Below are 21,426 nucleotides of genomic sequence, written 5' to 3' on the forward strand. Positions count from 1 at the left end.
AAATAAAATACAGATGTAAATTTAAAAAAAAAAGTCTGTTATCTAGTGAAGTAATGATAACAAAGGGCTTCCCTGCCTGGTTCAGGCGGTAAAGTGTCTGCCTGCAATGCAGGAGACCTGGGTTCGATCCCTAGGTTGGGAAGATCCCCTGGAGAAGGAAATGGCAACCCACTCCAGTATTCTTGCCTGAAGGATCCCATGGACGGAGGAGCCTGATGGGCTACCGTCCCTGGGCTCTCAAAGAGTCGGATACAACTGAGCAACTTCACTTCACTTCAATGATAACAAAAGGGTTTCCCCATTGGCTCAGTGGTAAAGAATCCTCCTACAATGCAGGAGACGTGGGTTCATTCCCTGGGTCGGGAAGATCCCCTGGAGGAGGTCACAGCAAACCACTGCAGTATTCTTGCCGGGAAAGTCCAATGGATAGAGGAGCCTGGCGGGCTACAGTCTATAGGGTGGCAAAGTGTCAGAGATAACTGAAGTAAGTGAGCAGGAGTGATAACAATTGACACCATCAATTGAAACTTCCCCAGTTCCATTCATTTAATCTATAATCTGGATCATCAACATTTAGATCATCTTTAATCTTTCCTCTTACAATGCTTTGACAAATATTCATCTCTATATGTAATTAAGAACATGTGCAGATAGGATACCTCCTTAGAAATTACTAGGTCAAATTGTGTTTGCATGTGTAATTTGAAGACATTATTACCAAGTTGCTCTTCACAGAGGCCGTATGGATTTCCAACCACATTGGCAGTGTACGAAAATCCTTGTTCCCCATACACTTCCCAAGATAGCTATCAAGCTTTTTGATCTTTGCCAATCTGATAGGTGAAAAATGATATCTCAGTGTGGTTGTAATTTGCATTTCTTTTATTATTACAAGTGAAACTCAGAAAATAAGTGTCAGGTTGTGGAGGAACTGGAATCCTTGTATACTGTTGGTGGGAATATAAAATGGTATAGCCACTATGGAAGACATTATGAGGGTTCCTCAAAAAATTAAAGGCAGAATTATCATATGATCCAGGAATTTCACTTTTGGTATACATCCAAAGGAATTGAAACTGGGAACTCAAAGAGATATTTGTAAACCCGTGTTCATAGCTTCTTTGTTCACAATAGCCAAAAGATGGAAACAACCCAAGTATCCATCAACAGATGAATGGATAAAATGTGGTATATATCAGTGTACACAATAGAATATCATTCAGCCTACAAAAAGAAGGAAATCCAGACGAATGCCCCAACATGGATGAACACTGAGAACATTATGCTAAGTGAAATAAGCCAGGCACAAAAGGACAAATACTGTCTTCATACTTACAAGCTTTGATAGTCAAATTCATAGAGACAGAAAGTAGAATGGTGATTGTCAGAGGCTGGGAGGAGAGGGAAATGTGGAGAGTAATAGCTTGGGTACATAGTTTTAGTTTGGGAAAACAAAGAAATTATGAAGATAAATGGTAGTGTTTATCATACAACAACTTGAATGTACTTAATGCCACTGAACTGTACAATTAAAAATGGCTAAGATGGTAAATTGCATGTTATGTATTTTTTGCTACAATTTTTAAAGGATTTTTTTTTAATGTGGATCATTTTTAAATTCTATTGAATTTGTTACAATATTGCTCCTGTTTTATTTTTTGGCTTTTTGGCTGTGGGCATGTGGGATCTTAGCTTCCCAAGCAGGGATCAAGCGTGCACCCCTTGCATTGGAAGGTGAAGTCTTATACACCGGACCACCAGGGAAATCCCTACTATAATTTTTTTAAAAAAGCGTGAAGCTACTCATGTTTTCACATCACAGATGTTTGTTTCCTTCTCTGTGAACTGTTTGTATTCTTTCTACATGTCCCATTGTTCCTTGGAAATTTTACTGATTTACAGAACACTTTGTATTAGCCTTTTATACCTGATATAAATTGCAAAATTTTCTTCCACTTTTCTGTTGACTTGGTTTTTGTTGTGGTTTTGGTTTTTTGATGTACACATCTGACTGAACTTTAAAAAAACATTTTATAAATTATAAATTAGAAGTTTGGGATTAACATTGTGTGTGTGTGTGTGTGTGTGTGTGTATGCACATGCGCACTCAGTTGTGTCAGACTCTTTATGACCCATGGACTGTAGCCTACCAGGCTCCTCTGTCTATGGAATTTTATTTTTTATTTATTTATTTTTATTAGTTGGAGGCTAATTACTTCACAACATTTCAGTGGGTTTTGTCATACATTGACATCAATCAGCCATAGAGTTACACGTATTCCCCATCCCGATCCCCCCTCCAACCTCCCTCTCCACCCGACTCCTCTGGGTCCTCCCAGCCCACCAGGCCCAAGCACTTGACTCATGCATCCCACCTGGGCTGGTGGTCTGTTTCACCATAGATAATATACATGCTGTTCTTTCGAAACATCCCACCCTCACCTTCTCCCACAGAGTTCAAAAGTCTGTTCTGTATATCTGTGTCTCTTTTTCTGTTTTGCATATAGGGTTATCGTTACCATCTTTCTAAATTCCATATATATGTGTTAGTATGCTGTAATGTTCTTTATCTTTCTGGCTTACTTCACTCTGTATAATGGGCTCCAGTTTCATCCATCTCATTAGAACTGATTCAAATGAATTCTTTTTAACGGCTGAGTAATATTCCATGGTGTATATGTACCACAGCTTCCTTATCCATTCATCTGCTGATGGGCATCTAGGTTGCTTCCATGTCCTGGCTATTATAAACAGTGCTGCAATGAACATTGGGGTGCACGTGTCTCTTTCAGATCTGGTTTCCTTGGTGTGTATGCCCAGAAGTGGTATTGCTGGGTCATGTGGCAGTTCTATTTCCAGTTTTTTAAGAAATCTCCACACTGTTTTCCATAGTGGCTGTACTAGTTTGCATTCCCACCAACAGTGTAAGAGGGTTCCCTTTTCTCCACACCCTCTCCAGCATTTATTGCTTGTAGACTTTTGGATAGCAGCCATCCTGACTGGCAGGTAATGGTACCTCATTGTGGATTTGATTTGCATTTCTCTGATAATGAGTGATGTTGAGCATCTTTTCATGTGTTTGTTAGCCATCTGTATGTCTTCTTTGGAGAAATGTCTGTTTAGTTCTTTGGCCCATTTTTTGATTGGGTCATTTATTTTTCTGGAATTGAGCTCCAGGGGTTGCTTGTATATTTTTGAGATTAATCCTTTGTCTGTTTCTTCATTTGCTATTATTTTCTCCCAATCTGAGGGCTGTCTTTTCACCTTACTTATAGTTTCCTTTGTAGTGCAAAATCTTTTAAGTTTCATTAGGTCTGATTTGCTTAGTTTTGCTTTTATTTCCAATATTCTGGGAGGTGGGTCATAGAGGATCTTGCTGTGATTTATGTCGGAGAGTGTTTTGCCTATGTTCTCCTCTAGGAGTTTTATAGTTTCTGGTCTTACATTTAAATTTTTAATCCATTTTGAGTTTATTTTTGTGTATGGTGTTAGAAAGTGTTCTAGTTTCATTCTTTTACAAGTGGTTGACCAGTTTTCCCAGCACCACTTGTTAAAGAGGCTGTCTTTTTTCCATTGTATATCCTTGCCTCCTTTGTCAAAGATAAGATGTCCATAGGTTCGTGGATTTATCTCTGGGCTTTCTATTCTGCTCCATTGATCTATATTTCTGTCTTTGTGCCAGTACCACACTGTGTTGATGACTGTGGCTTTGTAGTAGAGTCTGAAGTCAGGCAGGTTGATTCCTCCAGTTCCATTCTTCTTTCTCAAGATTACTTTGGCTATTTGAGGTTTTTTGTATTTCCATATAAACTGTGAAATTATTTGTTCTAGTTCTGTGAAAAATACCATTGGTAGCTCCATAGGGATTGCATTGAATCTATAGATTGCTTTGGGTAGAATAGCCATTTTGACAATATTGATTCTTCCAGTCCATGAACACGGTATGTTTCTCCATCTGTTTGTGTCCTCTTTGATTTCTTTCATCAGTGTTTTATAGTTTTCTATGTATAGGTCTTTTGTTTCTTTAGGTAGATATACTCCTAAGTATTTTATTCTTTTTGTTGCAATGGTGAATGGTATTGTTTCCTTAATTTCTCTTTCTGTTTTTTTCATTGTTAGTATATAGGAATGCAAGGGATTTCTGTGTGTTAATTTTATATCCTGCAACTTTACTATATTCATTGATTAGCTCTAGTAATTTTCTGGAAGAGTCTTTAGGGTTTTCTATGTAGATGATCATGTCATCTGCAAACAGCGAGAGTTTCACTTCTTCTTTTCCTATCGGGATTCCTTTTACTTCTTTTTCTGCTCTGATTGCTTTGGCCAAAACTTCCAACACTATGTTGAATAGCAGTGGTGAGAGTGGGCATCCTTGTCTTGGTCTTGATTTCAGGGGAAATGCTTTCAATTTTTCACCATTGAGGGTGATGCTTGCTGTGGGTTTGTCATATATAGCTTTTATTATGTTGAGGTATGTTCCTTCTATTCCTGCTTTCTGGAGAGTTTTAATCATAAATGAGTGTTGAATTTTGTCAAAGGCTTTCTCTGCATCTATTGAGATAATCATATGGTTTTTATCTTTCAATTTGTTAATGTGGTGTATTACGTTGATTGATTTGCGGATATTAAAGAATCCTTGCATTCCTGGCATAAAGCCCACTTGGTCATGGTGTATGATTTTTTTAATATGTTGTTGGATTCTGTTTGCTAGAATTTTGTTAAGGATTTTTGCATCTATATTCATCAGTGATATTGGCCTGTAGTTTTCTTTTTTTGTGGCATCTTTGTCTGGTTTTGGAATTAGGGTGATGGTGGCCTCATAGAATGAGTTTGGAAGTTTACCTTCATCTGCAATTTTCTGGAAGAGTTTGAGTAAGATAGGTGTTAGCTCTTCTCTAAATTTTTGGTAGAATTCAGCTGTGAAGCCATCTGGTCCTGGGCTTTTGTTTGTTGGAAGATTTTTGATTACAGTTTCAATTTCCTTGCTTGTGATGGTTCTGTTAAGATCTTCTATTTCTTCCTGGTTCAGTTTTGGAAAGTTATACTTTTCTAAGAATTTGTCCATTTCATCCAAGTTGTCCATTTTATTGGCATAGAGCTGCTGGTAGTAGTCTCTTATGATCCTTTGTATTTTAGTGTTGTCTATTGTGATCTCTCCAGTTTCATTTCTAATTTTGTTAATTTGGTTCTTCTCTCTTTGTTTCTTAATGAGTCTTGCTAGTGGTTTGTCAATTTTGTTTATTTTTTCAAAAAACCAGCTTTTAGCTTTGTTGATTTTTGCTATGGTCTCTTTAGTTTCTTTTGCATTTATTTCTGCCCTAATTTTTAAGATTTCTTTCCTTCTGCTAACCCTGGGGTTCTTTATTTCTTCCTTCTCTGATTGCTTTAGGTGTAGAGTTAGGTTATTTATTTGGCTTTTTTCTTGTTTCTTGATGTAAGCCTGTAATGCTATGAACCTTCCCCTTAGCACTGCTTTTACAATGTCCCATAGGTTTTGGGTTGTTGTGTTTTCATTTTCCTTCATTTCTATACATATTTTGATTTCTTTTTTTATTTCTTCTATGATTTGTTGGTTATTCAGAAGCGTGTTATTTAGCCTCCATATGTTTGAATTTTTAACAATTTTTTTCCTGTAATTGAGATCTAATCTTACTGCACTCTGGTCAGAAAAGATGACTGGAATGATTTCAATTTTTCTGAATTTTCCAAGACCAGATTTATGGCCCAGGATGTGATCTATTCTGGAGAAGGTTCCGTGTGCACTTGAGAAAAAGGTGAAGTTGATTGTTTTGGGGTGAAATGTCCTATAGATATCAATTAGGTCTAGCTGGTCCATTGTGTCATTTAAGGTTTGTGTTTCCTTGTTAATTTTCTGTTTAGTTGATATATCCATAGTTGTGAGTGGGGTATTAAAGTCTCCCACTATTATTGTGTTACTATTAATTTCCTCTTTCATACTCGTTAGCGTTTGCCTTACATATTGTGGTGCTCCTATGTTGGGTGCACATATATTTATAATTGTTATATCTTCTTCTTGGATTGATCCTTTGATCATTATGTACTGTCCTTGTCTCTTTTCACATCCTTTATTTGAAAGTCAATTTTATCTGATATGAGTATTGCAACTCCTGCTTTCTTTTGTTCTCCGTTTGCGTGAAATATTTTTTTCCAGCCCTTCACTTTTAGTCTGTATGTGTCCCTTGTTTTGAGGTGGGTCTCTTGTAGACAGCATATATAGGGGTTTTGTTTTTGTATCCATTCAGTCAATCTTTGTCTTTTGGTTGGGGCATTCAACCCATTTACATTTAAGGTAATTATTGATAGGTGTGGTCCCGTTGTAATTTACTTTGTTGTTGTGGGTTCACGTTTATACAACCTTTCTGCATTTCCTGTCTAGAGAAGATCCTTTAGCATTTGTTGAAGAGCTGGTTTGGTGGTGCTGAATTCTCTCAGCTTTTGCTTGTCTGTAAAGCTTTTGAATTCTCCTTCATATCTGAATGAGATCCTTGATGGGTACAGTAATCTAGGTTGTAGGTTATTCTCTTTCATTACTTTCAGTATGTCCTGCCATTCCCTTCTGGCCTGGAGGGTTTCTATTGATAGATCAGCTGTTATCCTTATAGGAATCCCTTTGTGTGTTATTTGTTGTTTCTCCCTTGCTGCTTTTAGTATTTGTTCTTTGTGTTTGATCTTTGTTAATTTGATTAATATGTGTCTTGGGGCACTCCGCCTTGGATTTATCCTTTTTGGGACTCTCTGGGTTTCTTGGACTTGGGTGGCTATTTCCTTCCCCATTTTAGGGAAGTTTTCAGCTGTTATCTCCTCGAGTATTTTCTCATGGCCTTTCTTTTCGTCTTCTTCTTCTGGGACTTCTATGATTCGAATGTTGGGGCATTTCACATTGTCCCAGAGGTCCCTGAGGTTGTCCTCATTTCTTTTGATCCTTTTTTCCTCTCTGCTTCATTTATTTCCACCATTTTATCTTCTACCTCACTTATCCTATCTTCTGTCTCCGTTATTCTACTCATGGTTCCCTCCAGAGTGTTTTTTATCTCATTCATTGCATTATTCATTTTTAATTGACTCTTTTTTATTTCTTCTAGGTCTTTATTAAACATTTCTTGCATCTTTTCAATATTTGTCTCCAGGCTATTTATCTGTAACTCCATTTTGTTTTCAAGATTTTGGATCATTTTTATTATCATTATTCTAAATTCTTTTTCAGGTAGATTCCCTATCTCCTCCTCTTTTGTTTGACTTGGTGGGCCTTTTTCATGTTCCTTTACCTGTTGGGTATTTCTCTGCCTTTTCATCTTGTTTAGATTGCTGTGTCTGGAGTGGGCTTTCTGTATTCTGGAGGTCTGTGGTTCCTTTTTACTGTGGAGGTTTTACCCAGTGGGTGGGGTTAGACGATGGCTTGTCAAGGTTTCCTGGTTAGGGAAGCTTGCGTCGGTGTTCTGGTGCGTGGAACTTGATTTCTTCTCTTTGGAGAGCAATGGAGTGCCCAGTAATGAGTTTTGAGATGTGTCTGTGTGTTAGGTGTGACCTTGGGCAGCCTGTATGTTGACATTCAGGGCTATGTTCCTGCGTTGCTGGAGAATTTGCGTGGTATGTCTTGCTCTAAAGCTTATTGGCTCTTGGGTGGTGGTTGGTTTCAGTGTAGGTATGGAGGCTTTTGGACGGTCACTTATTACTTAAAGATCCATGTAGTCAGGAGTTTTCTGGTGTTCTCAGGTTTTGGGCTTAAGTCTCCTGCCTCTGGATTTCAGTTTTATTCTTCCTGTAGTCTCAGGACTTCTCCAACTATACAGCACTGATAATAAAACTTTTAGGTTAATCGTGAAAAGATTCTCCCCCGTTAGGGACACCCAGAGAGGTTCATAGAGTTACATGAGGAAGAGGAGAGGGAGGAGGGAGGTAGAGATGAGCAGGAGGAGAAAAAGGGGGACTCAAGAGGAGAGAGACAGATCTACGAAGTTGTCTCTTCCCAGAGTGTTCTCCGTAGCCCAGACACCCACAAAGATTCACAGAATTGGATTGGGAAGAGAAGGGAAAAGGAGGAAATAGAGGTGTTCTGAGGTAGAAAACAGACAGTCAAGATTGGGAGAAAATAATCAACACACTCTTGAATAAAAATGGGAGCTGAATATTGGATTCTTAAATGTTCACAATTTATATCATATACTGAAAAACAAAAATTAAAAATCTAGAGTAGAGGTTAGACTCTTAAAAATACTATATTAAAAACAAAAACCAAAACACACACAAAAAATTTTAGAAATATATATGAAGTTCGGTTTAAAAATAGGGCTTCTCTTCTTTTTTTTTTTTTTTCTATAAGGTTATAGTGTATTGAAAATGAAAATTAAGGAGTAGTAGAGGAGTACTAGAGGACTCCTTTCGAAGACAATGGGCTGCTTTTCTGGGCGCCTGATGACCTCAACTAGCGATCAGAAGTTGTTTTGTGAAGTTTGCTCTGTGTTCAGTTATTCTTTTGATGAATTTATAGGAGAGAAAGTGGTCTCCCCGTCCTACTCCTCCGCCATCTTGGTTCCTCCCTCCTGTCTATGGAATTTTAAAGGCAAGAATATTGGAGTGGGTTGCCATTTCTTCCTCAACATATACACACTACTATACGTAAAATAGGTAAACAGTAAAGACCTATTATATAACACCGGGAACTATGCTCAATATCGTGTAATAACCTATAATGGAAAAGAATCTGAAAAAAGCCCCCACGTGACATTGTACAGGAGACAGGAATCAAGACCACTCCCAGGAAAAAGAAATGCAAAAAAGCACAATGGCTGTCTGAGGAGGACTTACAAATAGCTGTGAAAAGAAGAGGAGTGAAAAACAAAGGAGAAAAGGAAAAATATTTCCATTTGAATGCAGAGTTTCAAAGAATAGCAAGGAGAGACAAGAAAGCCTTCCTCAGTGATCAGTGCACAGAAATAGAGGAAAACAATAAAATGGGAAAGACTAGAGATCTCTTCAAGAAAATTAGAGATACCAAGGGAACAACCATTTCATGTAAAGATGGTCACAATAAAGGACAGAAATGGTATGGACCTAACAGAAGCAGAAGATATTGAAAAGAGGTGGCAAGAATACACAGAAGAACCGTACAAAAAAGATCTTCATGACCCAGATAATCACGATGGTATAATCACTCACCTAGAACCAGACATCCTGGAATGTGAAGTCAAGTGGGCCTTAGGAAGCACCACTACGAATGAAGCTAGTGGAGGTGATGGAATTCCAGTTGAGCTATTTCAAATCCTAAAAGATGATGCTGTGAAAGTGCTGCACTCAATATGCCAGGAAATTTGTAAAACTCAACAGTGGCCACAGGTCTGGAAAAAGTCAGTCTTCATTCCAGTCCCAAAGAAAGGCAATGCCAAGGAATGCTCCAACCACTGCACAATTGCACTCATCTCATCCTCTAGTAAAGTAATGCTCAAAATTCTCCAAGCCAGGCTTCAACAGTACGTGAACCATGAACTTCCAGATGTTCAAGCTGGATTTAGAAAAGGGGGAGGAACCAGAAATCAAATTGCCAACATCCATTGGATCATCGAAAAAGCAAGAGAGTTCCAGAAAAACATCTATTTCTGCTTTATTGACGATGTCAAAGCCTTTGACATCACACCAGACTGAGAAATTCTGAAAGAGATGGGAATACCAGACCACCTGACCTACCTCTTGAGAAATCTGTATGCAGGTCAAGAAGCAACAGTTAGAACTGGACAAGGAACAACAGACTGTTTCCAAATAGAGAAAGGAGTACATCAAGGCTGTATACTGACACCCTGCTTATTTAACTTATATGCAGAGTACATCATGAGAAATGCTGGGCTGGATGAAGCACAAGCTGGAATCAAGATTGCTAGGAGAAATATCAATAACCTCAGATATGCAGATGACATCACCCTTATGGCAGAAAGTGAAGAACTAAAGAGCCTCTTGATGAAAGTGAAAGAGGAGAGTGAAAAAGTTGGCTTAAAACTCAACATTCAGAAAACTAAGATCATGGCATCTGGTCCCATCACTTCATGGCAAATAGATGGGGAAACAGTGGAAACAGTGGCAGACTTTATTTTGGGGGACTCCATAATCACTGTGGATAGTGACTGCAGCCATGAAATTAAAGAGGCTTGCTCCTTGGAAGAAAAGTTATGACCAACCTAGACAGCATATTAAAGAGCAGAGACATTACTTTGCTGACAAAGGTCCATCTAGTCAAAGCTATGGTTTTTCTAGTAGTCACATGTGGATGTGAGAGTTGGACTATAAAGAAAACTGAGCACTGAAGAAATGATGCTTTTGAACTGTGGCTTTGGAGAAGACTCTTGAGAGTCCCTTGGACTGCAAGGAGATCCAACCAGTCCATCCTAAAGGAAATCAGTCCTGAATATTCATTGGAAGGACTGATGCTGAAGCTGAATCTCAAATACTTTGGCCACCTGATGTGAAGAACTGACTCATTGGTAAAGACCCTGATGCTGGGAAAGATTGAGGGCAGGAGGAGAAGGGGACAACAAAGGATGAGATGGTTGGATGGCATCACCGACTTAATGGACATGAGTTTGAGTAAACTCTGGGAGTTGGTGATGGACAGGGAGGCCTGGCGTGCTGCAGTCCATGGGGTCAAAAAGAGTCAGACACGACTGAGCGACTGAACTGAACTGAAGGGTCGAGGTAGTAAAGAATCTGCCTGTCAATGCAGGAGGCACAAGAGATGCATGTTCAATCCCTGGATTGGAAAGATCCCCTGGAGAAGGAAATGGCACCCCACTCCAGTATTCTTGCCTGGAAAATTCCACGGACAGAGGAGCCTGGTGGGCTACAGTCCATGGGGTTGCAGAGTAGGACATGACTGAGCAGAGCACACACATGTGTATGCATAACTGAATCACTTTGCTGTACACTTAAAACTGACACATTGTAAATCAACTATACTTCAGTAAAAAAAAAAAAAAAAGAAGCACTTTATTATGTACACTTTAAATACTGTACATGCAAAAGTAGAAAAAAAAAATGTTAAAATGAACTCCAAGTGACCATCTGGTCTCCCAGGTTCAACAATTACCAATTTAGCCAGCCTTGTGTCTATACCTTTACCCCAACACTGAATTATTTTGAAGCAAACCTCAGACATCATTTCATAAATAAACTTTCAGTATATATCACTAAATGTAGTCTCTTAAGCACACACACACACACACACACACACAAAACTAACCATAATACCATTAATACACTTAAATGAATAATTATTATTCAATATCCAATGGCTTGTATTCAAACTTCCCCTCTTCTCATGTAATTTTTTTCGGTTTGTTGGAATTAGGAGTCAAACAAAGTCCGTACATTGCAGTTGGTTAATGTAGCTTGTTTTAATTTATAGATTCTCCTCTGTCTTAAATTTTTTTTTCAATGTATTCATTGAAGAAATTGTGTCATTTGTCCTATACAGTTTCTCACTGAATTTTTTAGATTGCATCCCCATAGTTTCAAATAAAACATTCCTCTCAAACACCTGTGCTTTCTGTACATTGGTAGTTGTCAGATTTGGGGTGATTTATTTTTTCACCACTACTTTCTGCATATTTTACTTCCATCAGGGGTCCATTATCTGTCTTCATATTTCATATTGGTAGCCATTGGTGATTTTTTTTTACTAGATCCAGCGTTAACTTAATATTTGAGCAGATGGTTCTCCAACTGTCCCTATACCATTTATAGAAAAATTCATCTTTCCTCTCACTTATTTGAAATGTATCTTTACCATATGTCAGTTTTTGTGAGTATTTGAGTTTATTTGTAGACTTACAGGTCTATGCTATTGATCTATTACACTATCCTAAAGGTATGTTTATAATATGTTTAATATCCAAGAGGACATTCACTACTTCATACAATTAGTTTTTCAAAAATTTCCTGACTCGTGATTAAATAAAATTCACGTTTCTTTGCCCATTTGGGCCTCCTCTCTCTGCTTTAGAGTGTATCGTGTACTTGCATAAAACAGACCTCCTTAGGAGATAACCTTCCTTCTTAATCTTGTAAGAGGTCATGATGACACATCACTTGCTTTGTACAACGTGCACATCTGGAGTCTGTAAACTGTCAATATGTCATTTGATGAATAACCTTTTGTCTCAAGAACTTATATAATTTTGCTTTGATCTCTGATGGGCAGAACAGTCCTCAGGTTGGCTCAAACAGATTTTTCCATGTCTTTCTTAGATTTGAGAATTGATCTTTTTTGTTGTTGGCACTAACCTTACCTATTATTTTTTCAAATGCATTTTTTTTTTAACAGTGTATTGCTTTACTGAGGGGGTATGGTTGGGAGGGGAGACACCATGGTAAATGGAAGGAATCAAAGTAATACAAGTACAGGAAGCAGTGTTAAAATATAAATACACAGAATGGATAGTTCCAATTGTTTTCTTAGAGGACTCGACTCGTGGAAGAAAAACTTTAATTGCTGTTGCAAAAATATCTGTATGAAGTAGAAATTGGTTTCAATAACATTAGTAGAGAATAGGTTCTAGAAAGTGGAGGTAACTGGATGTAAAATCCTGGCAGCAATTAATAGAACAGTCCCAGATGGCTAGGCTGAGGCCAACACCTAATGAGGACGAAAGCCTTGTCTGTGGGGAATTTTGGATGACACCTGGAGAAATATTACACTGTGTGTAAACCAAATTGAATTGTTTTCACAAGTGTTGTAAAGTTTCATATAGTAAAAGGTTTTTTCTACATGCACTTCAATTTCACAGCAAGAGTGGCATAGGATACCTAAACACAGAAGAGAGCATTCATGCAAGATATCTAACTCCTTGATATAATAATGCATACAATTCAAAATGATTACACTGTCATTACATCTAGGGCTTTCTGCAACTACAAGGTGGTGGTTATGGAAAGCATGGCCCTTGGTATCAATATCTAAAAAGCAGCCACCACCACCTTCTATGTGTGTTCTCTTTTTGCGTTTTTTCTTCATGTTTCTTAATCAACTCTGCTGTTGTTGCTGCTTCTTAGCAAAACTGGTAAAAACAAAATTGTAATCATTGAACAAAGCGCTCTGGCAATCAAGACGTTTAAAACCTTCACTCTTCTGGGGCGAGGAAAGCACTGTGTGACATTTAGAACTCTGATTTACAAACAGGGTGGTCACAAATTTTCCTGGCTTGAAGACTTCCACAACTTTCCTGATCCGGTCATCATAGGAGGTCTGACTTAAGTTTGTTTCAAAGCTAACATAAGAAAATTCTGGTTCTGGAGTGATGTGAATAGTCCAATAAGTTCCATCCGATTTCATCCCATTCATTGAATACCCACAAGGATTGAACATTGTGGCATCAATGACAGAACCTGGTATCAGGTCACAAATTCCACTCTCACGAGTGACATCCTTTGCAGTAACACCATCTTTCATGTAGAACTGGTCCATAACTGCTGGGTCAAGCTCACTCATCAGAATTTCCAGGGTTTGATCTGGCTGATTGATAACCCTACTCTCTGGGAAATCCAAAGTATACAAGTACCAACAGTCAGAATTCATGCGTCCCATACAATATGCTGTTCCATTTGGGAAAATTGCATTAAGGAACTCTATTTCTTCCTGGAAATTCCGGTGTGGGTACCCTTGGTGAGAAGGCTTCATGAAATTCTTGCGAGAATAAAAGAAGCTTTGAATTGAGTCAAACCCACTGTAATCCCTAGCAAGTTTCAACAGGGGAACCAGTGCTTTCAGCAAGAGGGTGGTACCACATGTCTTCAAAATGAAACGTCTCTTGGAGACAAACATGCTACTCTCACTGAGTACATAAGCTTCCTGCTTGTCAGTTTTTGTCACACTTATGATTGAACATTGCACATCCTTCAAAAGTATGTCCCACTCGGATCTTGGGATGGTGCGAAGATCCCCAGATCCTTGGTTTGCGTCGGGTTGCTGCCTGGAGAACCAAACCTCCAGCAGTTTCTTGGTCCCTTCGAAAAAATGTGCAGCTTCCATCACCGTGAGACTAGCGAACAACCAACAACCACAGAAAATCAACTAAATTAAATCTCTTCTCCCGCCGCCGCCGCCGCCGCTGCGGATTGTTCCAGCTGTGTTACTAAAGTTCAGGTTCCTTTTTTTTTTTGCTATAATTTTATATTAACTTTTTTAAAAAAAGGATTAATAAAATTTTCCCGGCTTTGTGTGTGTGGGTGAGCGAAAGTTGAACGTGAGTCTGTTGGAAATAGAGGCAGATACAGCTCAGTCTCTTGTAGTCCGCTGTTTCCCCGTTGAGAGAGTAGAGCGAGCGCTAGCTAATGTCGCCGGCCATACTGTGGGAGCCTCAAATGCATTTTTTAAAAGATATATTTATCCATTGCCTGTGGTGGGTCCTTACTGCAGCGCTCGGGCTCCTCACTGCAGTGTACGGGCACGGGCACGGGCATTTCAGGAGCTGTGGCTTGCGGGCTGTAGTGTGCTGGCTTAGTAGTTGTGGAGCTCGAGCTTAGCTCCACATGTGGGATCTTCCCTGACAAGGGATCTAATCAATGTCCCCTGCATTGCAAAGCAGATTCTTGCCCACTGGACTACCAGGGAAGCCCTCCAAATGAATTTTTAAAATAAACTGACCTGTTCCTCTTCCTCCCTCTCCAAAAAAACAAAACAAATGCTGCTGGTATTTGTACTGTGATCACGTTAAATATACAGGTTGACCTGATTTCTTTTTGACAGTCTTTTTATCCAGCATCATTGTATGTTTTTTTTTTTTCCTCTTCATTTACTCTTTATAACAACTCTACAAGAAGGGTCTGTTATTATGGCCATTCTGTTGTTATTGCCATTTTACAGATCACAGAACTGTGTAGTTTGCTCTGGGTCACCGCAGACCATTAGGTGTGGGAGCTGCCACCACCAGGTCAACCAGAAAGCAGGGGAGGGAGGGAGGCACCGCCTCTTTGCATCCTGCTACTTAGTAGCAGCTTGCCTCCAAAGCAAAGGATGGCTCCTCTGTCTCCCCCACTTCCTGTTCCACTGCTTCCCTTGCTGTGGATGCTCACCAGCAGAGGTAGGCTTTTAAGTCAATGAAGCAAATTCAAGTGCTACACCAGGGGTGACGTTTGGGGTGGCTGTGCAGCTGAGGCGGTTGGGGAGAACCCTGAGGCAGAAGGAAAACTCAAGGCAGACTTTGAACAGTCAGGCAGAATTTGGATGGGTGGAGAGGACAGGAAAACACAACCTGCAAGAGGAAATGGGTAAAAACCAATCTGATGTCTAACTGGGAGGTGGCTGGGTGCTGATGGGAGCTCCTGTTGGAGTTGAGGGATAGAGAAGTTCTCTGCGCTGCCCATGAAATGACATCGTAATTCTCCCCAGGTAATCTGCTAACAGACATTTGGGTGATGGGTGTAAACTCAAAAAGACTCATTCCCTTCTGCCCGTGAGGGAAAGTTGCCATTGCAGATGCAAAGTCCTTACAGGAAGGGCCTGGCAGCTGGTCTTAGGGGCAGAGCATGGAGTTGTATGTGGATTGCTGAGCCCCCTGTAGTCTGTGACAGGCTTCCTAGGTGGCCCAGCGGTTAAGAATCTGCCTGCCAATGCAGGAGATGCAAGAGACGCAGGTTCGATCCCTGGGTTGGAAAGATCCCCTGCAATAGGAAATGACAACCCACTCCGGTATTCTTGCCTGGAGAATCTCATGGACCGAGTAGGCTGGCGGGCCATGTACAGCCCATGGGGTCGCAAAGAGTCAGTCAGACACGATGGAGCACGCAAGCACTATAGTCTGTGACAGGGACACAAATCAAAAATTAAAAAACAGAAAAGCATTCAAGAGTTCAACAGAGGGGTCAACATTAGTCAGGGTCTGACACCCCTGGTGTCCTCTGGGCTACGTGCCCAAGGACCTAGTGATAACTCACCCTTTGGCCTTTGGTGGATGGGAGGAAGGCTGGAGCCTGGGGCCCCAGGGCCCAACACTCATATCCATTTTGTCAAAGATAAAAACATCTTAATAGTTAACTAACAAAAAATCTTAATAATTGACAAATAAACAAAGCAGGAACTAAAGTGGTAAGCACAGATTTTAACCAATATATTATCGATATACACTGCAACTTGGATTTACACAGAGGTGACTGGGCGCTTTTACAGGGAGAATGAGAAAGTATGGAGGGAGGTGAGCAGAGAAGTGAAAACTACAAAGGGTGGGTCAGTGTACATGTTGATTAGGTCAGCTGTATCTGTTAGCTGGCAAGCATTGAAGCTAGGATTTTACCCTCCCACAGAGGCCCTTTTCTTTCCAGTGATTATATTCCAAAGGAATGGCTTTCAGGTCCTTGAGAAAGACACGTAACACATATACATTTGATGCACACCTTAAAGGGAAAGAAGAAGTCACAACTGTAAGCCTTTTTAGTAAACGCTCTAAGAAGGGGTGGGGGGGTAATTACAACTGGTATTGGCTAGAATAAACAGTAAATTTTTGAGCTTTATCAGGCAGGCACTTTAAAGGGGGGGTAGAGTCATCCCAGGGATGAGGCCTTGAGATGTTAGAAACTATGTTGCTGTGTTTAAGTCTTTTAATGTGGGGGGAGGTTGTGTGTGTTAGTCACTCAGTCCTCAGTCATGTCCAACTCTTTGTGACCCCATGGACTGTAGCCTGCAAGGCTCCTCTGTCCATGGAATTCTCCAGGCAAGGAGACTGGAGTGGGTAGCCATTCCCTTCTCCAGGGGATCTTCCCAACTCAGGGATCAAACCCTGGTCTCCTGCACTGCAGGTAGATTCTTTACTGTCTGAACCACCAAGGAGGAGGGTGGATAAAGTCATCTGTGTTGGGAGTACAGTTTTTTGGTTTTGTGGGGGTGGTTTTGTGACTGTGCTGTGTGGCATGTGGGATGTGATCTTAGTTCCCTGACTAGGGATTGAACTGCAGTGGACCAACGGAATCCTAACCAAGAGTATAGTTTTTATAGGCCAAGGTTGAGACATTCTGGAGAAGAGGGCCTACAGGAGCCTGGTTAGAGTTTGGTGGAGCAGAGAACTTGATCATCTCACAGCTGAAAGGGTCTGAGATCGTGCCAGAGGGTGAAGGTGACCAAGTTTCCCCATGGAGTTCTATAGCTCCCAGAACATCAGGATAGCAGGTGGTTAAGGGTCTACCCAGGTAAGGTGTGGTGTGAGAATCACTTTCAGATATCTGACAAGTCAAGAATCCACCTTCCCACCTCTCAATCCTCCAGCCTGTTATAGGTCATAGAACACCTGGAAGCAGAGGATTCTATGGAGCTGATCTTATCCTAGAAGTTTGAGATCTCAATCCCATAGTTTGGGGAGTAGCACCACACCCAACAAGCTCGCCTTTGAAACAGAAAACCTTACCAATTTTGAAGAGAATGCTAAGGGCTAAGGACTGGGACATCATTCAGGCTCATGTGGAAAGTGAAAGTCACTCAGTCATGTCTGACTCTTTGCGACCCCATGGATTATACAGTCCATGGAATTCTCCAGGCCCGAATACTGGAGTGGGTAGCCTTTCCCTTCTCCAGGGGATCTTCCCAATCCAGGGATCAAATCCAGGTCTCCCGCACTGCAGGTGGGTTCTTTACCAGCTGAGCCACATGAAAGTCCAAAAATACTAGATTAGCCCTTCTCCAGGAGATCTTCCTGACCCAGGAATCGAACCAGGGTCTCATGCATTGCAGGCGGATTCTTTACCAGCTGAGATATGAGAGAAGCCCTCAGGTTCATATAGTATTTTCCTTTTACTGCATCAACTGATTGATTTATTTAAATTAAAAAGAACTTTTTTTGTGCTAAACTAGCCTGAAACCCCACTTTCTATGGCCTGACTTTTCTAAGGCTCATATTATCCCACACCAGGCTTGTTCTTGAAGGACAATGCCAGAACTCTAGCCAACAAACGCCAACAGGCGGGGTTCTCAAAGTGGTTCCTCAAACCAGCATCTAATGACAACGTGTTAGAAAGGAAAACTCTCAGAGCCACCCTGGAGTTAAAGCAACAGCAACGGGAGAGGTATCGGTCAGCAATGTTTAAACAAACTCTCCAGGAGAATCTGATAGACGCCTGTTAGAGAACCAGCGACTTACAGGCCTCCCTCTGCCAGAACGGATAAAGCTTGGAGGGCAACCGGGCGTTTCAATAACAATTTGAGGTAGATCTGGAAACTGGGGAAAGCACGTGCTAAGAGAAGACATAGAAAAATATTTAAAATGGGTAATACTTTGCCCTATGTGTGTACTTTGCCCTAAACAGTTGGGAGCTAAGGGCGTCAGCTAGAAAGAGAGTGGGTGGGACTGGAATTATCAATATAAGGTCCCCAGGGGGGTGAGCGCTCCAGGAAACCGAGAGACACTCGGCCCCCCTTTTCCAGGTAGGGAAAACCCCACGCCCACGTGGGGTGACCTCTTTTCTCCCGCCTGAGCGCAGCGGCCTCACCGCAGCTCCGGCTTGCGGAACCCGGGCATGAAGCCAAGCTAGCCTCAGGTCAAGGCTCTTTCCGCGCGAATGGTAACCGTCCCCAGCGTGAGGCTCTCGGGCTAGATAGAGGCTTCGCCTGCAGCCCTGCGCGGCTGCAGCGGACCACAGCCGTGTGAGAGGCATCCTCCACTGCTGGGTGCCCCCCTCGAGGTCCAGGTATTCAGCCCCGGCACAGCGCGTCGCAGACCCCACATCCTGTCTCCGCCGTCGGTACCCCGGCCTCACGGAGTGGAAACCTCGCATCCCCCTCCCCACCCGCGCTGTAGACGTCCCGAGCCCCTGGGGGACTACAAAGCCCACAAGCGCGCGGACTGGCGCGCTGTCTTCTGGGAGTAGTAGTTCCGCATGTCGGGCTCTCCTGGCGGAGCGGCGCGCGCTGGACTCCATTTCCCAGGATGACTAGGCGAGCGGGGGAGGGGGCGGGGCAGGGCCGGAGGATGTGAGTGGGGAGGGGGCCCTCGCCCCCCCGCCCCCCGCCCCCACCCTTCCCTTCCAGTCAGGCTGGGTGGGGGGAGGGGCCGGGCTGAGGCGGCGGCGGCGGCGGCGGCGGCTCGCTCCGGGCGGGCAAGGGCGGGACTGGCCCGCCGCGGGCGGACTGGGGAGCCGCTGAGCTAACGGGTCCGGACGCTGGCGGCGGCGGCGGCTTTCTCTGCATCGGCGGTGGCGGCGGCGGCGGTAGCGGCGAGCATGGCCCGCGCGGCGCCGGGAGCTGACTGAGGTGCGCGGTCGGGCGGGCGGGATGTGAGGCGCCCCGGGCCCCTTGCTGCCACGAACCCCCTCCGCTCGGGCAGTTGGTCGACCAGCGGCCCAGATCCTCCCGGTCCACCCCGTTAACTTCCCCTGGGTCGGGGCGCTGGGCTTCGCCGTGCGGGCGGTGGTTCTCTTACCCTGGCCTCCCTCCCGGTTGCCCGCCTTCTGCTCCTGCACCTCCAGCAGTTCCCACGCGCGGCTCTTCCAACCCGTGGTGGCAGTCCCCAGCCCCCCACCCCAGCCCAAGAAGCGCTCCGTGCCCCAGTCCCGACTTCAGCCCACTGCCTAGTTCGCACCCCCAGCCCCGCGCGCGCTTCTGGCCTGTGCACCCCTTGGGGACCCTCGCTCCGCTCCTCCTGGCCACAGGCTTTCTTTGCACCATCAGCAGCTCTCTCCTCTTTTCCCTACCTGGCACTGCCCCCGAGCCATCCACAGTGGCCCAGTTCTCTCTGATGAGACCTAACAGCCTGACCTCCTTCCCACTTTGGAGAAACCAAGGCTTGGCACAGTGAACCAGGAACTTGGCCAAGTCCATGCCCCAGCCCTGTCGGGCTGGTCTGAGCCCTTGCCTTGGCATGAAAGAGTCATTTCTTTCCTCAGTTATTCCTCTGTGACTGGACCAAACTTCCCAGTTGCCTGCCGCAGCTCCGTGCTGAGCTCGGTTTAGTCTCCCTTTCCCCGTTCTCCCACTTGTTTCCCCCTCCTCCTTCCTGTATTTAATTTCTGGCTTCCTTTGCCTGTAGAGTCCCCCACCCATCACTCCTTTACTCAAGTTAGCCATTTGATTTCTATTTTTTGCCAACTGCATCCATCTCCCATCTTGCCTTCTGCTTTACAGCTACAGTGAAACACTGAAGAACAGAGTCTAAGGTGGTGTTGGGGGGAAAGGAGAGAGGTGCTGGTGGTGGGAAGGGAGTGGCAGCCTCTTCCAGCTAAAACTGCCGAGGGGGCTCAGGGCACTCTGGAGTCCCTGCGTCAGTCAGTCCTAGCCAGTGCTGCACACTCCCATCTTGTCTTTGGGACAGTTGTCTGGAAGCTGGTTGGTCATTTCTTTCTCTCGTCGTTATGCGTGGTGGACTCCACCATCCCTCAGAGATGGAGGGAACCTCCCACACTGGTGGAGATGGCAGCATAAGAGAAGTCTGGGAGACCACACCCCTAACCCTTATCTTGCTTCTGCTGCTAACTTTGGAGATGGTTGCCGGCAAAAGGAAGGATGCCTGCTAGGTGCCCCCTGAGCTCTTTGTGGAGGAAAATGTAGTGACTGTAGGTGGTGATCTCAAGTTTATTCGTGGTATTCAGGGTTTGAAGGAAAGAGGGAGCCAGGGCTCAGAGAGGTGGTGGAGACTTGCCTGTATCAGTTTTGTGTTTTTTTGGTTTAGTTTTGTTTTATCTTCCTTCGGCAGATTTGCCTGTGGGTCATCCCTTCCTAGCCCAGTTTTCAGTTTCCCAGTGGGAAGTTGGGAGAGGGAGGGAAATCTGTGAGCCATCATGAAGGCAGGCTCTGGGAGTTCCGTTGGGGTCCTGAATGAGCAATCTTGATCTGAACCAGATGGTTCCCTGCTTCAGCACCCCCTCTCTCATCCCTCCCCCTTGGCTGTGAATAGGACATCTTTAACGCTGTAACTTGAGAATGGAGGCAGGGAGGCCAGGGGGCCAGCTGTCTGTGTGCGTGCTTGTGTCTGCATCTGCGCTCACCGTGTGAGCTTGCCAGGAGCCTGTGGGAGTGACCTGCACGGGAGTGCAGTGCCCTGATATACTGTGGCATGCTGACAGCCCTCTAGGAACTTTCCGAGCCCAGACCCCGCATGGGGTCAGTTTCTCAGCTGCTAAGAACCACTGGTTGTGGCCTCATGGTCCGTTTCCCCACAAGCCAAACCTCTGGACCTGAATGATGCCTCAGGGTGAGGATCACTCTTATTTTGAAAACTACCTGCAGTTATGAGGAGTCTCAAAGAGAAGCCTGGGGGTGGGGGGCGCGTTTCCTTGAATTGGAGTTCCCCCTTGCCAACATAGAAAGAGAAGAGCTGGCTGGGGGAGGAGGAGCTGGCGAGAGGGGTGAGAAGCTGATTCCTTTGCCTTGTTCTATACGCCATCCTGCCTTGTGTATTGTGTACTTGATTTTGACCCCCCGCACCCCGCCGGCTGTTAGACTGTGGA

The 21,426-nt window shown here is 43.4% G+C and overlaps 1 protein-coding gene and 1 pseudogene across 1 annotated transcript in view; one reads left to right on the forward strand and one right to left on the reverse strand.

Moving 5' to 3' along the window:
* Nucleotides 1-12,378: 12,378 nt before the first annotated feature.
* On the reverse strand, nucleotides 12,379-14,303 carry LOC136158605 (S-adenosylmethionine decarboxylase proenzyme pseudogene; annotated as a pseudogene).
* A 4,712-nt stretch (nucleotides 14,304-19,015) lies between these two features.
* ST3GAL2 (ST3 beta-galactoside alpha-2,3-sialyltransferase 2) overlaps nucleotides 19,016-21,426 on the forward strand; it is a 48,814-nt gene continuing 46,403 nt past the window's right edge. The window contains exon 1 of the mRNA XM_065924984.1: nucleotides 19,016-19,234. The gene's annotated coding sequence lies outside the window, so the exon portion shown is untranslated. The remainder of the gene's footprint in view (nucleotides 19,235-21,426) is intronic.

This window comes from Muntiacus reevesi, chromosome 2 (genome assembly GCF_963930625.1).
Source record: "Muntiacus reevesi chromosome 2, mMunRee1.1, whole genome shotgun sequence".
Taxonomy (NCBI): Eukaryota; Metazoa; Chordata; class Mammalia; order Artiodactyla; family Cervidae; genus Muntiacus; species Muntiacus reevesi.